Source organism: Anser brachyrhynchus (genome assembly GCF_964034855.1).
Source record: "Anser brachyrhynchus genome assembly, chromosome: 23".
NCBI classification, from domain to species: domain Eukaryota; kingdom Metazoa; phylum Chordata; class Aves; order Anseriformes; family Anatidae; genus Anser; species Anser brachyrhynchus.
Genome location: NC_137716.1, coordinates 879,150 through 893,934, shown reverse-complemented (window position 1 = coordinate 893,934; position 14,785 = coordinate 879,150).

Here is a 14,785-nt window from a genome sequence, read left to right as displayed (position 1 = left end):
AGTGCAGTGAGTCCAGAGTGTTCACTAGCACCACCAGGGATGCAGTGCAATGACTCCAGAAAGTGCACTGGCACTACTGGGGATGCAGTGCAGTGAGTCCAGAGAGTTCACTGGCACCAGTGGGGATGCAGTGCAGTGAGTCCAGAGAGTTCACTGGCACCAGTGGGGATGCAGTGCAGTGAGTCCAGAGAGTGCACTGGCACCACTGGGGATGCAGTGCAGTGAGTCCAGAGAGTGCACTGGCAGCAGTGGGGCTGCAGTGCAGTGAGTCCAGAGAGTGCACTGGCACCAGTGGGGATGCAGTGTAGTGACTCCAGAGAGTGCACTGGCAACAGTGGTGTTGCAGTGCAGTGACGCCAGAGAGTGCACTGGCACCAGTGGGTCGGCAGTGCAGTGAGTCCAGAGAGTGCACTGACACCAGTGGGGATGCAGTGCAGTCAGTCCAGAGAGTGCACTGGCACCAGTGGGGATGCAGTGCAGTGAGTCCAGAGAGTGCACTGGCACCAGTGGGAATGCAGTGCAGTGAGTCCAGAGAGTGCACTAGCACCACTGGGGATGCACTGCAGTGTCTCCGGAGAATGCACTGGCACCACTGGGGATGCAGTGCAGTGAGTCCAGAGAGTGCACTGGCACCACTGGGGATGCAGTGCAGTGAGTCCAGAGAGTGCACTGGCACCAGTGGGGATGCACTGCAGTGACTCCAGAGAGTGCACTGGCACCAGTGGGGATGCAGTGCAGTGAGTCCAGAGAGTGCACTGACTCCACTGAGGATCAGTGCAGTGACTCCATAGAGTGCACTGGCACCAGTGGGGTTGGAGTGCAGTGACTCTAGAGAGTGCACTGGCACCAGTGGGGATTCAGTGCAGTGAGTCCAGAGAGTGCACTGGCACCAGTGGGGATGCAGTGCAGTGAGTGCAGAGAGTGCACTGGCACCAGTGGGGATGCAGTGCAGTCAGTCCAGAGAGTGCACTGGCACCACTGGGGATGCACTGCAGTGAGTCCAGAGAGTGCACTGGCACCAGTGGGGATGCAGTGCAGTGAGTGCAGAGAGTGCACTGGCACCAGTGGGGATGCAGTGCAGTGACTCCAGAGAGTGCACTGGCACCACTAGGGATGCAGTGCAGTGAGTCCAGAGAGTGCACTGGCACTACTGGGGATGCAGTGCAGTGAGTTGACAGAGTGCACTGGAACCAGTGGGGATGCAGTGCAGTGAGTCCAGAGAGTGCAGTGGCACCACTGGGGATGCAGTGCAGTGACTCCAGAGAGTGCACTGGCACCAGTGGGGATGCAGTGCAGTGACTCCAGAGAGTGCACTGGCACCAGTGGGGATGCAGTGCAGTGAGTCCAGAGAGTGCACTGGCACTAGTGGGGATGCACTGCAGTGACTCCAGAGAGTGCACTGGCACCAGTGGGGATGCAAAGCAGTGAGTCCAGAGAGTGCACTGGCACCAGTGGGAATGCAGTGCAGTGAGTTGACAGAGTGCACTGGAACCAGTGGGGATGCAGTGCAGTGAGTCCAGAGAGTGCAGTGGCACCACTGGGGATGCACTGCAGTGAGTCCAGAGAGTGCACTGGCACCAGTGGGGATGCAGTGCAGTGACTCCAGAGAGTGCACTGGCACCAGTGGGAATGCAGTGCAGTGAGTTGACAGAGTGCACTGGAACCAGTGGGGATGCAGTGCAGTGAGTCCAGAGAGTGCAGTGGCACCACTGGGGATGCAGTGCAGTGACTCCAGAGAGTGCACTGGCACCAGTGGGGATGCACTGCAGTGAGTCCAGAGAGTGCACTGGCACCACTGGGGATGCAGTGCAGTGACTCCAGAGAGTGCACTGGCGCCAGTGGGGATGCACTGCAGTGACTCCAGAGAGTGCATTGGCACCAGTGGGGATGCAGTGCAGTGACTCCAGAGAGTGCTCTGGCACCACTGGAGATGCAGTGCAGTGACTCCAGAGAGTGCACTGGCAGCAGTGGGGATGCAGTGCAGTGAGTCCAGAGAGTGCACTGGCACCAGTCGGGATGCAGTGCAGTGAGTCCAGAGAGTGCACTGGCACCACTGGGGATGCAGTGCAGTGAGTCCAGAGAGTGCACTGGCACCACTGGGGATGCACTGCAGTGAGTCCAGAGAGTGCACTGGCACCACAGGGAATGCACTGCAGTGAGTACAGAGAATCCACTGGCACTACTGGGGATGCAGTGCAGTGAGTCCAGAGAGTGCACTGGCACCAGTGGGGATGCAGTGCTGTGAGTCCAGAGAGTGCACTGGCACCAGTGCTCATGCAGTGCAGTGAGTCCAGAGAGTGCACTGGCACCAGTGGGGATGCAGTGCAGTGAGTCCAGAGAGTGCACTGGCACCACTGGGGATGCAGTGCAGTGAGTCCAGAGAGTGCACTGGCACCAGTGGGGATGCAGTGTAGTCAGTCCAGAGAGTGCACTGGCAACACTGGAGATGCAGTGCAGTGAGTCCAGTGAATGCACTGGCACCAGTGGGGATGCAAAGCAGTGACTCCAGAGAGTGCACTGGCACCACAGGGGATGCACTGCAGTGAGTCCAGAGAGTGCACTGTCACCACTGGGGATGCAGTGCAGTGACTCCAGAGAGTGCACTGGCACCACTAGGGATGCAGTGCAGTGAGTTCAGAAAGTGCACTGGCACTACTGGGGATGCAGTTCAGTGAGTCCAGAGAGTGCACTGGCACCACTGGGGATGCAGTGCAGTGAGTCCAGAGAGTGCACTGGTACCAGTGGGGATGCAGTGCAGTGAGTCCAGAGAGTGCACTGGCACCACTGCGGATCAGTGCAGTGACTCTAGAGAGTGAACTGGCACCAGTGGGGTTGGAGTGCAGTGACTCTAGAGAGTGCACTGGCACCAGTGGGCATGCAGTGCAGTGAGTCCTTATAGTGCACTGGCACCAGTGGGGATGCAGTGCAGTGAGTCCAGAGAGTGCACTGGCACCAGTGGGGATGCAGTGCAGTGAGTCCAGAGAGTGCACTGGCACCACCGGGGATTCAGTGCAGTGAGTCCAGAGAGTTCACTGGCACCACTAGGGATGTAGTGCAGTGACTCCAGAAAGTGCACTGGAACTACTGGGGATGCAGTGCAGTGACTCCAGAGAGTGCACTGGCACCAGTGGGGATGCAGTGCAGTAAGTCCAGAGAGTGCACTGGCACCACCGGGGATTCAGTGCAGTGAGTCCAGAGAGTTCACTGGCACCACTAGGGATGCAGTGCAGTGACTCCAGAGAGTGCACTGGCAGCAGTGGGGCTGCAGTGCAGTGAGTCCAGAGAGTGCATTGGCACCAGTGGGGATGCAAAGCAGTGACTCCAGAGAGTGCACTGGCACCAGTGGGGATGCAGTGCAGTGAGTCCAGAGAGTGCACTGGCACCACTGGGGATGCAGTGCAGTGACTCCAGAGAGTGCACTGGCACCAGTGGGGATGCAGTGCAGTGACTCCAGAGAGTGCACTGGCACCAGTGGGGATGCAGTGCAGTGACTCCAGAGAGTGCACTGGCACCAGTGGTGATGCACTGCAGTGAGTCCAGACAGTGCACTGGTAGCAGTGGGGATGCAGTGCAGTGACTCCAGAGAGTGCACAGGCACCAGTGGGGATGCACTGCAGTGACTCCAGAGAGTGCATTGGCACCAGTGGGGATGCAGTGCAGTGACTCCAGAGAGTGCACTGGCACCACTGGGGATGCAGTGCAGTGAGTCCAGAGAGTGCACTGGCAGCAGTGGGGATGCAGTGCAGTGAGTCCAGAGAGTGCACTGTCACCACTGGGGATGCAGTGCAGTGAGTCCAGAGAGTGCACTGGCACCAGTGGGGATGCAGTGCAGTGAGTCCAGAGAGTTCACTGGCACCAGTGGGGATGCAGTGCAGTGACTCCAGAGAGTGCACTGGCACCAGAGGGTATGCAGTGCAGTGAGTCCAGAGAGTGCACTGGCACCAGTGGGGATGCAGTGCAGTGAGTCCAGAGAGTGCACTGGCACCACTGGGGATGCAGTGCAGTGACTCCAGAGAGTGCACTGGCACTTCTGGGGATGCAGTGCAGTGACTCCAGAGAGTGCACTGGCACCAGTGGGGATGCAGTTTAGTGAGTCCAGAGAGTGCACTGGCACCAGTGGGGATGCAGTGCAGTGAGTCCAGAGAGTGCACTGGCACCACTGGAGATGCAGTGTAGTGAGTCCAGAGAATGCACGGGCACCAGTGGGGTTGCAGTGCAGTGAGTCTAGAGAGTGCATTGGCAGCAGTGGGGATGCAGTGCAGTGAGTCCAGAGAGTGCACTGGCACCAGTGGGGATGCAGTGCAGTGAGTCCAGAGAGTGCACTGGCACCACTGGGGATGCAGTGCAGTGAGTCCAGAGAGTGGTAGCAGTGGGGATGCAGTGTAGTGACTCTAGAGAGTGCACTGGCACCAGTGGGGTTGGAGTGCAGTGACTCTAGAGAGTGCACTGGCACCACTGGGGACGCAGTGCAGTGAGTCCAGAGAGTGCACTGTCACCACTGGGGATGCAGTGCAGTGAGTGCAGAGAGTGCACTGGCACCAGTGGGGATGCAGTGCAGTGACTCGAGAGAGTGCACTGGCACCAGTGGGGATGCAGTGCAGTGAGTCCAGAGAGTGCACTGGCACCAGTGGGGATGCAGTTTAGTGAGTCCAGAGAGTGCAGTTGCACCAGTGGGGATGCAGTGCAGTGAGTCCAGAGAGTGCACTGGCACCACTGGGGATGCAGTGCAGTGAGTCCAGAGAGTGCACTGGCACCAGTGGGGATGCAGTGCAGTGAGTCCAGAGAGTGCACTGGCACCACTGGGGATGCAGTGCAGTGAGACCAGAGAGTGCACTGGCACCACTGGGGATGCAGTGCAGTGACTCCAGAGAGTTCACTGGCACCACTGGGGATGCAGTGCAGTGCAGTGAGTCCTTAGAGTGCACTGGCACCAGTGGGGATGCATTGCAGTGACTCCAGAGAGTGCAGTGGCACCACTGGGGATGCAGTGCAGTGAGTCCAGAGAGTGCACTGGCACCATTGGGGATGCAGTGCAGTGAGTCCAGAGAGTTCACTGGCACCACTAGGGATGCAGTGCAGTGACTCCAGAAAGTGCACTGGCACTACTGGGGATGCACTGCAGTGAGTCCAGAGAGTGCACTGGCACCAGTGGGGATGCAGTGCAGTGAGTCCTGAGAGTGCAGTGGCACCAGTGGGGATGCAGTGCAGTGTCTCCAGAGAGTGTAGAGTGTACTGGCACCAGTGGGGATGCAGTGCAGTGAGTCCAGAGAGTGCACTGGCACCAGTGGGGCTGCAGTGCAGTGAGTCCAGAGAGTGCATTGGCACCAGTGGGGATGCAGTGCAGTGAGTCCAGAGAGTGCACTCGCCCCACTGGGGATGCAGTGCAGTGAGTCCAGAGAGTGCACTGGCACCACTGGGGATGCAGTGCAGTGACTCCAGAGAGTGCACTGGCACCAGTGGGGATGCACTGCAGTGAGTCCAGACCGTGCACTGGCACCAGTGGGGATGCAATGCAGTGACTCCAGAGAGTGCACTGGCACCAGTGGGGATGCACTGCAGTGAGTCCAGAGAGTGCATTGGCACCAGTGGGGATGCAGTGCAGTGAGTCCAGAGAGTGCACTGGCACCACTGGGGATGCAGTGCAGTGAGTCCAGAGAGTGCACTGGCAGCAGTGGGGATGCAGTGCAGTGAGTCCAGAGAGTGCACTGGCACCACTGGGGATGCAGTGCAGTGAGTTAAGAGAGTGAACTGGCACCACTGGGGATGCAGTGCAGTGAGTCCAGAGAGTGCACTGGCACCACTGGGGATGCAGTGCAGTGAGTCCAGAGAGTGCACTGGCCCCACAGGGGATGCACTGCAGTGAGTACAGAGAGTCCACTGGCACTACTGGGGATGCAGTGCTGTGAGTCGAGAGAGTGCACTGGCACCACTGCGGATCAGTGCAGTGACTCTAGAGAGTGCACTGGCACCAGTGGGGTTGGAGTGCAGTGACTCTAGAGAGTGCACTGGCACCAGTGGGGATGCAGTGTAGTGAGTCCAGAGAGTGCACTGGCACCACTAGGGAGGCAGTGCAGTGACTCCAGAAAGTGCACTGGCACTACTGGGGATGCAGTGCAGTGATTCCAGAGAGTGCACTGGCACCAGTGGGGATGCAGTGCAGTGAGTCCAGAGAGTGCACTGGCACCAGTGGGGATGCAGTGCAGTCTCTCCAGAGAGTGTACTGGCACCACTGGGGATGCAGTGCAGTGAGCCCAGAGAGTGCACTGGCACCACTGGGGATGCAGTGCAGTGAGTCCAGAGAGTGCACTGGCACCACTGGGGTTGCAGTGCAGTGAGTCCAGAGAGTGCACTGGCACCAGTGGGGATGCAGTGCAGTGAGTCCAGAGAGTGCACTGGCAGCAGTGGGGCTGCAGTGCAGTGAGTCCAGAGAGTGCATTGGCACCACTGGGGATGCAGTGCAGTGAGTCCAGAGAGTGCACTGGCCCCACTGGGGATGCAGTGCAGTGAGTCCAGAGAGTGCACTGGCACCACTGGGGATGCAGTGCAGTGACTCCAGAGAGTGCACTGGCACCACTGGGGATGCACTGCAGTGAGTCCAGACCGTGCACTGGCACCAGTGGGGATGCAGTGCAGTGACTCTAGAGAGTGCACTGGCACCAGTGGGGATGCACTGCAGTGACTCCAGAGAGTGCATTGGCACCAGTGGGGATGCAGTGCAGTGACTCCAGAGAGTGCACTGGCACCAGTGGGGATGCAGTGCAGTGAGTCCAGAGAGTGCACTGGCACCAGTGGGGATGCAGTGCAGTGAGTCCAGAGAGTGCACTGGCACCAGTCGGGATGCAGTGCAGTGAGTCCAGAGAGTGCACTGGCACCACTGGGGATGCAGTGCAGTGAGTCCAGAGAGTGCACTGGCACCACTGGGGATGCAGTGCAGTGAGTCCAGAGAGTGCACTGGCCCCACAGGGGATGCACTGCAGTGAGTACAGAGAGTCCACTGGCACTACTGGGGATGCAGTGCTGTGAGTCGAGAGAGTGCACTGGCACCACTGCGGATCAGTGCAGTGACTCTAGAGAGTGCACTGGCACCAGTGGGGTTGGAGTGCAGTGACTCTAGAGAGTGCACTGACACCAGTGGGGATGCAGTGTAGTGAGTCCTGAGAGTGCACTGGCACCAGTGGGGATGCAGTGCAGTGAGTGCAGAGAGTGCACTGGCACCAGTGGGCATGCAGTGCAGTGAGTCCTTATAGTGCACTGGCACCAGTGGGGATGCAGTGCAGTGAGTCCAGAGAGTGCATTGGCACCAGTGGGGATGCAGTGCAGTGACTCCAGAGAGTGCACTGGCACCAGTGGGGATGCAGTGCAGTGAGTCCAGAGAGTGCACTGGCACCACTGGGGATGCAGTGCAGTGAGTCCAGAGAGTTCACTGGCACCACTAGGGATGCAGTGCAGTGACTCCAGAAAGTGCACTGGAACTACTTAGGATGCAGTGCAGTGAGTCCAGAGAGTGCACTGGCACCAGTGGGAATGCAGTGCAGTGAGTCCAGAGAGTGCACTGGCACCACTGGGGATGCAGTGCAGTGAGTCCAGAGAGTGCACTGGCACCACTGGGGATGCAGTGCAGTGAGTCCAGAGAGTGCACTGGCACCACCGGGGATTCACTGCAGTGAGTCCAGAGAGTGTACTGGCACCAGTGGGGATGCAGTGCAGTGAGTCCAGAGAGTGCACTGGCACCAGTGGGGATGCAGTGTAGTGAGTCCAGAGAGTGCACTGGCACCAGTGGGGTTGCAGTGCAGTGAGTCCAGAGAGTGCACTGGCACCAGTGGGTATGCAGTGCAGTGAGTGCAGAGAGTGCACTGGCACCAGTGGGGATGCAGTGCAGTCAGTCCAGAGAGTGCAATGGCACCAGTGGGGATGCAAAGCAGTGAGTCCAGAGAGTGCACTGGCACCACTGGGGATGCAGTGCAGTGAGTCCAGAGAGTGCACTGGCATCACTGGGGATGCAGTTCAGTGAGTGCAGAGAGTGCACTGGCACCACTGGGGATGCAGTGCAGTGAGTGCAGAGAGTGCACTGGCACCAGTGGGGATGCAGTGCAGTGAGTCCGGAGAGTGCCCTGGCACCACAGGGGATGCAGTGCAGTTAGTCCAGAGAGTGCATTGGAAAAACTGGGGATGCAGTGCAGTAAGTCCAGAGAATGCACTGGCACCACAGGGGATGCAGTGCAGTGAGTCCAGAGAGTGCACTGGCACCAGTGGGGATGCACTGCAGTGAGTCCAGAGAGTGCACTGGCACCACTGGGGATGCAGTGCAGTGACTCCAGAGAGTGCACTGGCACCAGTGGGGATGCACTGCAGTGAGTCCAGACCGTGCACTGGCACCAGTGGGGATGCAGTGCAGTGACTCCAGAGAGTGCACTGGCACCAGTGGGGATGCAGTGCAGTGACTCCAGAGAGTGCATTGGCACCAGTGGGGATGCAGTGCAGTGACTCCAGAGAGTGCACTGGCACCACTGGGGATGCAGTGCAGTGAGTCCAGAGAGTGCACTGGCACCACTGGGGATGCAGTGCAGTGAGTCCAGAGAGTGCACTGGCACAAGTCGTGATGCAGTGCAGTGAGTCCAGAGATTGCACTGGCACCACTGCGGATGCAGTGCAGTGAGCCCAGAGAGTGCACTGGCCCCACAGGGGATGCACTGCAGTGAGTCCAGAGAGTTCACTGGCACCAGTGGGGTTGCAGTGCAGTGAATCCAGAGAGTGCACTGGCACCAGTGGGGATGCAGTGCAGTGAGTCCAGGCAGTTCACTGGCACCAGTGGGGATGCAGTGCAGTGAGTCCAGGCAGTTCACTGGCACCAGTGGGGATGCAGTGCAGTGTCTCCAGAGAGTATAGTGGCACCAGTGGGGATGCAGTGCAGTGACTCCAGAGAGTGCACTGGCACCAGTGGGGATGCAGTGCAGTGAGTCCAGAGAGTGCACTGGCACCAGTGGGGTTGCAGTGCAGTGAGTCCAGAGAGTGCACTGGCACCAGTGGGGATGCAGTGCAGTGAGTCCAGAGAGTGCACTGGCACCACTGGGGATGCAGTGCAGTGACTCTAGAGAGTGCACTGGCGCCAGTGGGGTTGGAGTGCAGTGACTCTAGAGAGTGCACTGGCACCAGTGGGGATGCAGTGTAGTGAGTCCTGAGAGTGCACTGGCACCAGTGGGCATGCAGTGCAGTGAGTCCAGAGAGTGCACTGGCACCAGTGGGGATGCAGTGCAGTGAGCCCAGAGAGTGCACTGGCCCCACAGGGGATGCACTGCAGTGAGTCCAGAGAGTCCACTGGCACTACTGGGGATGCAGTGCAGTGAGTCGAGAGAGTGCACTGGCACCACTGCGGATCAGTGCAGTGACTCTAGAGAGTGCACTGGCGCCAGTGGGGTTGGAGTGCAGTGACTCTAGAGAGTGCACTGGCACCAGTGGGGATGCAGTGTAGTGAGTCCTGAGAGTGCACTGGCACCAGTGGGCATGCAGTGCAGTGAGTCCAGAGAGTGCACTGGCACCAGTGGGGATGCAGTGCAGTGAGTCCAGAGAGTTCACTGGCACCACTGGGGATGCAGTGCAGTGACTCCAGAAAGTGCACTGGCACTACTGGGGATGCAGTGCAGTGAGTCCAGAGAGTGCACTGGCACCAGTGGGGATGCAGTGCAGTGACTCCAGAGAGTGCACTGGCACCAGTGGGGATGCATAGCAGTGAGTCCAGAGAGTGCACTGGCACCAGTGGGCATGCAGTGCAGTGAGTCCAGAGAGTGCACTGGCACCAGTGGGGATGCAGTGCAGTGAGTCCAGAGAGTGCACTGGCACCAGTGGGGATGCAGTGCAGTGACTCCAGAGAGTGCACTGGCACCAGTGGGGATGCAGTGCAGTGAGTCCAGAGAGTGCACTGGCACCACTGGGGATGCAGTGCAGTGACTCCATAGAGTGCACTGGCACCATTGGGGTTGGAGTGCAGTGACTCTAGAGAGTGCACTGGCACCAGTGGGGATGTAGTGCAGTGAGTCCAGAGAGTGCACTGGCACCAGTGGGGATGCAGTGCAGTGAGTGCAGAGAGTGCACTGGCACCAGTGGGAATGAAGTGCAGTGAGTCCAGAGAGTGCAGTTGCACCAGTGGGGATGCAGTGCAGTGAGTCCAGAGAGTGCACTGGCACCACTGGGGATGCAGTGCAGTGAGTCCAGAGAGTGCACTGGCACCAGTGGGGATGCAGTGCAGTGAGTCCAGAGAGTGCACTTGCACCACTGGGGATGCAGTGCAGGGAGACCAGAGAGTGCACTGGCACCACTGGGGATGCAGTGCAGTGACTCCAGAGAGTTCACTGGCACCACTGGGGATGCAGTGCAGTGCAGTGAGTCCTTAGAGTGCACTGGCACCAGTGGGGATGCATTGCAGTGAGTCCAGAGAGTGCAGTGGCACCACTGGGGATGCAGTGCAGTGAGTGCAGAGAGTGCACTGGCACCATTGGGGATGCAGTGCAGTGAGTCCAGAGAGTTCACTGGCACCACTAGGGATGCAGTGCAGTGACTCCAGAAAGTGCACTGGCACTACTGGGGATGCACTGCAGTGAGTCCAGAGAGTGCACTGGCACTAGTGGGGATGCAGTACAGTGAGTCCAGAGAGTGCACTGGCACCACTGGGGATGCAGTGCAGTGTAGTGAGTCCTTAGAGTGCACTGGCACCAGTGGGGATGCAGTGCAGTGAGTGCAGAGAGTGCACTGGCACCACTGGGGATGCAGTGCAGTGACTCCAGAGAGTGCACTGGCACCAGTGGGGTTGCAGTGCAGTGAGTCCAGAGAGTGCACTGGCACCACCGGGGATTCAGTGCAGTGAGTCCAGAGAGTTCACTGGCACCACTAGGGATGCAGTGCAGTGACTCCAGAAAGTGCACTGGCACTACTGGGGATGCAGTGCAGTGAGTCCAGAGAGTGCACAGGCACCAATGGGGATGCAGTGCAGTTAGTCCAGAGAGTGCACTGGCACCACTGGGGATGCAGTGCAGTGAGTCCAGAGAGTTCACTGGCACCAGTGGGGATGCACTGCAGTGAGTCCAGAGAGTGCACTGGCACCACTGGGGATGCAGTGCAGTGAGTCCAGAGAGTTCACTGGCACCACTTGGGATGCGGTGCAGTGACTCCAGAAAGTGCACTGGCACTACTGGGGATGCAGTGCAGTGAGTCCAGAGAGTGCACTGGCACCAGTGGAGATGCAGTGCAGTGAGTCCAGAGATTTCACTGGCACCAGTGGAGATGCAGTGTAGTGAGTCCAGAGAGTGCACTGGCACCAGTGGGGTTGCAGTGCAGTGACTCCAGAGAGTGCAAAGGTACCAGTGGGGATGCAAAGCAGTGAGTCCAGAGAGTGCCGTGGCACCACTGGGGATGCAGTGCAGTGAGTCCAGAGAGTGCACTGGCAACACTGGGGATGCAGTGCAGTGAGTTCAGAGAGTGCACCGGCATCACTGGGGATGCAGTGCAGTGACTCCTGAGAGTGCACTGGCACCAGTGTGGTTGCAGTGTAGTGACTCCAGAGAGTGCACTGGCACCACTGGGGATGCATTGCAGTGACTCCAGAGAGTGCACTGGCACCAGTGGGGATGCACTGCAGTGACTCCAGATAGTGCACTGGCACCAGTGGGGATGTAGTGCAGTGAGTCCAGAGAGTGCACTGGTACCAGTGGGGATGCAAAGCAGTGAGTCCAGAGAGTGCACTGGCACCACTGCGGATCAGTGCAGTGACTCTAGAGAGTGCACTGGCACCAGTGGGGTTGGAGTGCAGTGACTCTAGGGAGTGCACAGGTACCAGTGGGGATGCAGTGCAGTGTCTCCAGAGAGTGCACTGGCACCACTGGGGATGCAGTGCAGTGAGTCCAGAGAGTGCACTGGCACCAGTGGGTATGCAGTGCAGTGAGTCCCTATAGTGCACTGGCACCAGTGGGGATGCAGTGCAGTGAGTCCAGAGAGTGCACTGGCACTACTGGGGATGCAGTGCAGTGACTCCAGAGAGTGCACTGGCACCACAGGGGATTCAGTGCAGTGAGTCCAGAGAGTACACTGGCACCACTGGGGATGCACTGCAGTGACTCCAGAGAGTGCACTGGCATCAGTGGGGATGCCGTGCAGTGAGTCCAGAGAGTGCACTGGCACCAGTGGGGATGCACTGCAGTGACTCCAGAGAGTGCACTGGCACCACTGCGGATCAGTGCAGTGACTCTAGAGAGTGCACTGGCACCAGTGGGGATGCAGTGTCGTGAGTCCAGAGAGTGCACTGGCACCACTAGGGAGGCAGTGCAGTGACTCCAGAAAGTGTACTGGCACTACTGGGGATGCAGTGCAGTGAGTCCTTATAGTGCACTGGCACCAGTGGGGATGCAGTGCAGTGAGTCCAGAGAGTGCACTGGCACCAGTGGGGATGCAGTGCAGTGTCTCCAGAGAGTGTACTGGCACCACTGGGGATGCAGTGCAGTGAGCCCAGAGAGTGCACTGGCACCAGTGGGGATGCAGTGCAGTGAGTCCAGAGAGTGCACTGGCACCAGTGGGGATGCAGTGCAGTGAGTCCAGAGAGTGCACTGGCACCAGTGGGGATGCAGTGCAGTGAGTCCAGAGAGTGCACTGGTAGCAGTGGGGATGCAGTGCAGTGAGTCCAGAGAGTGCACTGGCACCAGTGCGCATGCAGTGCAGTGAGTCCAGAGAGTGCACTGGCACCAGTCGGGATGCAGTGCAGTGAGTCCAGAGAGTGCACTGGCACCACTGGGGATGCAGTGCAGTGAGTCCAGAGAGTGCAGTTGCACCAGTGGGGATGCAGTGCAGTGAGTCCAGAGAGTGCACTGGCCCCATAGGGGATGCACTGCAGTGAGTACAGAGAGTCCACTGGCACTACTGGGGATGCAGTGCTGTGAGTCGAGAGAGTGCACTGGCACCACTGCGGATCAGTGCAGTGACTCTAGAGAGTGCACTGGCACCAGTGGGGTTGGAGTGCAGTGACTCTAGAGAGTGCACTGACACCAGTGGGGATGCAGTGTAGTGAGTCCTGAGAGTGCACTGGCACCAGTGGGGATGCAGTGCAGTGAGTGCAGAGAGTGCACTGGCACCAGTGGGCATGCAGTGCAGTGAGTCCTTATAGTGCACTGGCACCAGTGGGGATGCAGTGCAGTGAGTCCAGAGAGTGCATTGGCACGAGTGGGGATGCAGTGCAGTGACTCCAGAGAGTGCACTGGCACCAGTGGGGATGCAGTGCAGTGAGTCCAGAGAGTGCACTGGCACCACTGGGGATGCAGTGCAGTGAGTCCAGAGAGTTCACTGGCACCACTAGGGATGCAGTGCAGTGACTCCAGAAAGTGCACTGGCACCACTGGGGATGCAGTGCAGTGAGTCCAGAGAGTGCACTGGCACCACTTGGGATGCAGTGCAGTGACTCCAGAAAGTGCACTGGCACTACTGGGGATGCAGTGCAGTGAGTCCAGAGAGTCGACTGGCACCAGTGGAGGTGCAGTGCAGTGAGTCCAGAGAGTGCACTGGCACCAGTGGGGATGCAGTGTAGTGAGTCCAGAGAGTGCACTGGCACCAGTGGGGTTGCAGTGCAGTGAGTCCAGAGAGTGCACTGGCACCAGTGGGTATGCAGTGCAGTGAGTGCAGAGAGTGCACTGGCACCAGTGGGGATGCAGTGCAGTGAGTCCAGAGAGTGCACTGGCATCACTGGGGATGCAGTTCAGTGAGTGCAGAGAGTGCACTGGCACCACTGGGGATGCAGTGCAGTGAGTGCAGAGAGTGCACTGGCACCACTGGGGATGCACTGCAGTGAGTCCAGAGAGTGCAGTGGCACCATTGGGCATGCAGTGCAGTGAGTCCAGAGAGTGCACTGGCACCACTGGGGTTTTAGTGCAGTTAGTCCAGAGAGTGCCCTTGCACCACTGGGGATACAGTGCAGTGTGTCCAGAGAGTGCACTGGCACCACTGGGGATGCAGTGCAGTGAGTACAGAGAGTGCACTGTCAACACTGGGGATGCACTGCAGTGAGTCCAGAGAATGACCTGGCACTAATGGGGATGCAGTGCAGTGACTCGAAAGAGTGCACTGGCACCACTGCGGATGCAGTGCAGTGAGTCCGGAGAGTGCCCTGGCACCACAGGGGATGCAGTGCAGTTAGTCGAGAGAGTGCACTGGCACCACTGGGGATGCAGTGCAGTGACTCCAGAGAGTGCACTGGCACCACAGGGGATGCAGTGCAGTGAGTCCAGAGAGTGCACTGGCACCAGTGGGGATGCAGTGCAGTGAGTCCAGAGAGTGCACTGGCACCACTGGGGATGCAGTGCAGTGAGTCCCGAGAGTGCACTGGCACCACAGGAGATGCAGTGCAGTTAGTCCAGAGAGTGCACTGGCACCACTGGGGATGCAGTGCAGTGACTCCAGAGAGTGCACTGGCACCACTGGGGATGCACTGCAGTGAGTCCAGACCGTGCACTGGCACCAGTGGGGATGCAGTGCAGTGACTCCAGAGAGTGCACTGGCACCAGTGGGGATGCACTGCAGTGACTCCAGAGAGTGCATTGGCACCAGTGGGGATGCAGTGCAGTGAGTCCAGAGAGTGCCCTGGCACCACTGGGGATGCAGTGCAGTGAGTCCAGAGAGTGCACTGGCAGCAGTGGGGATGCAGTGCAGTGAGTCCAGAGAGTGCACTGGCACAAGTCGTGATGCAGTGCAGTGAGTCCAGAGATTGCACTGGCACCAGTGGGGATGCAGTGCAGTGAGTCCAGAGAGTGCACTG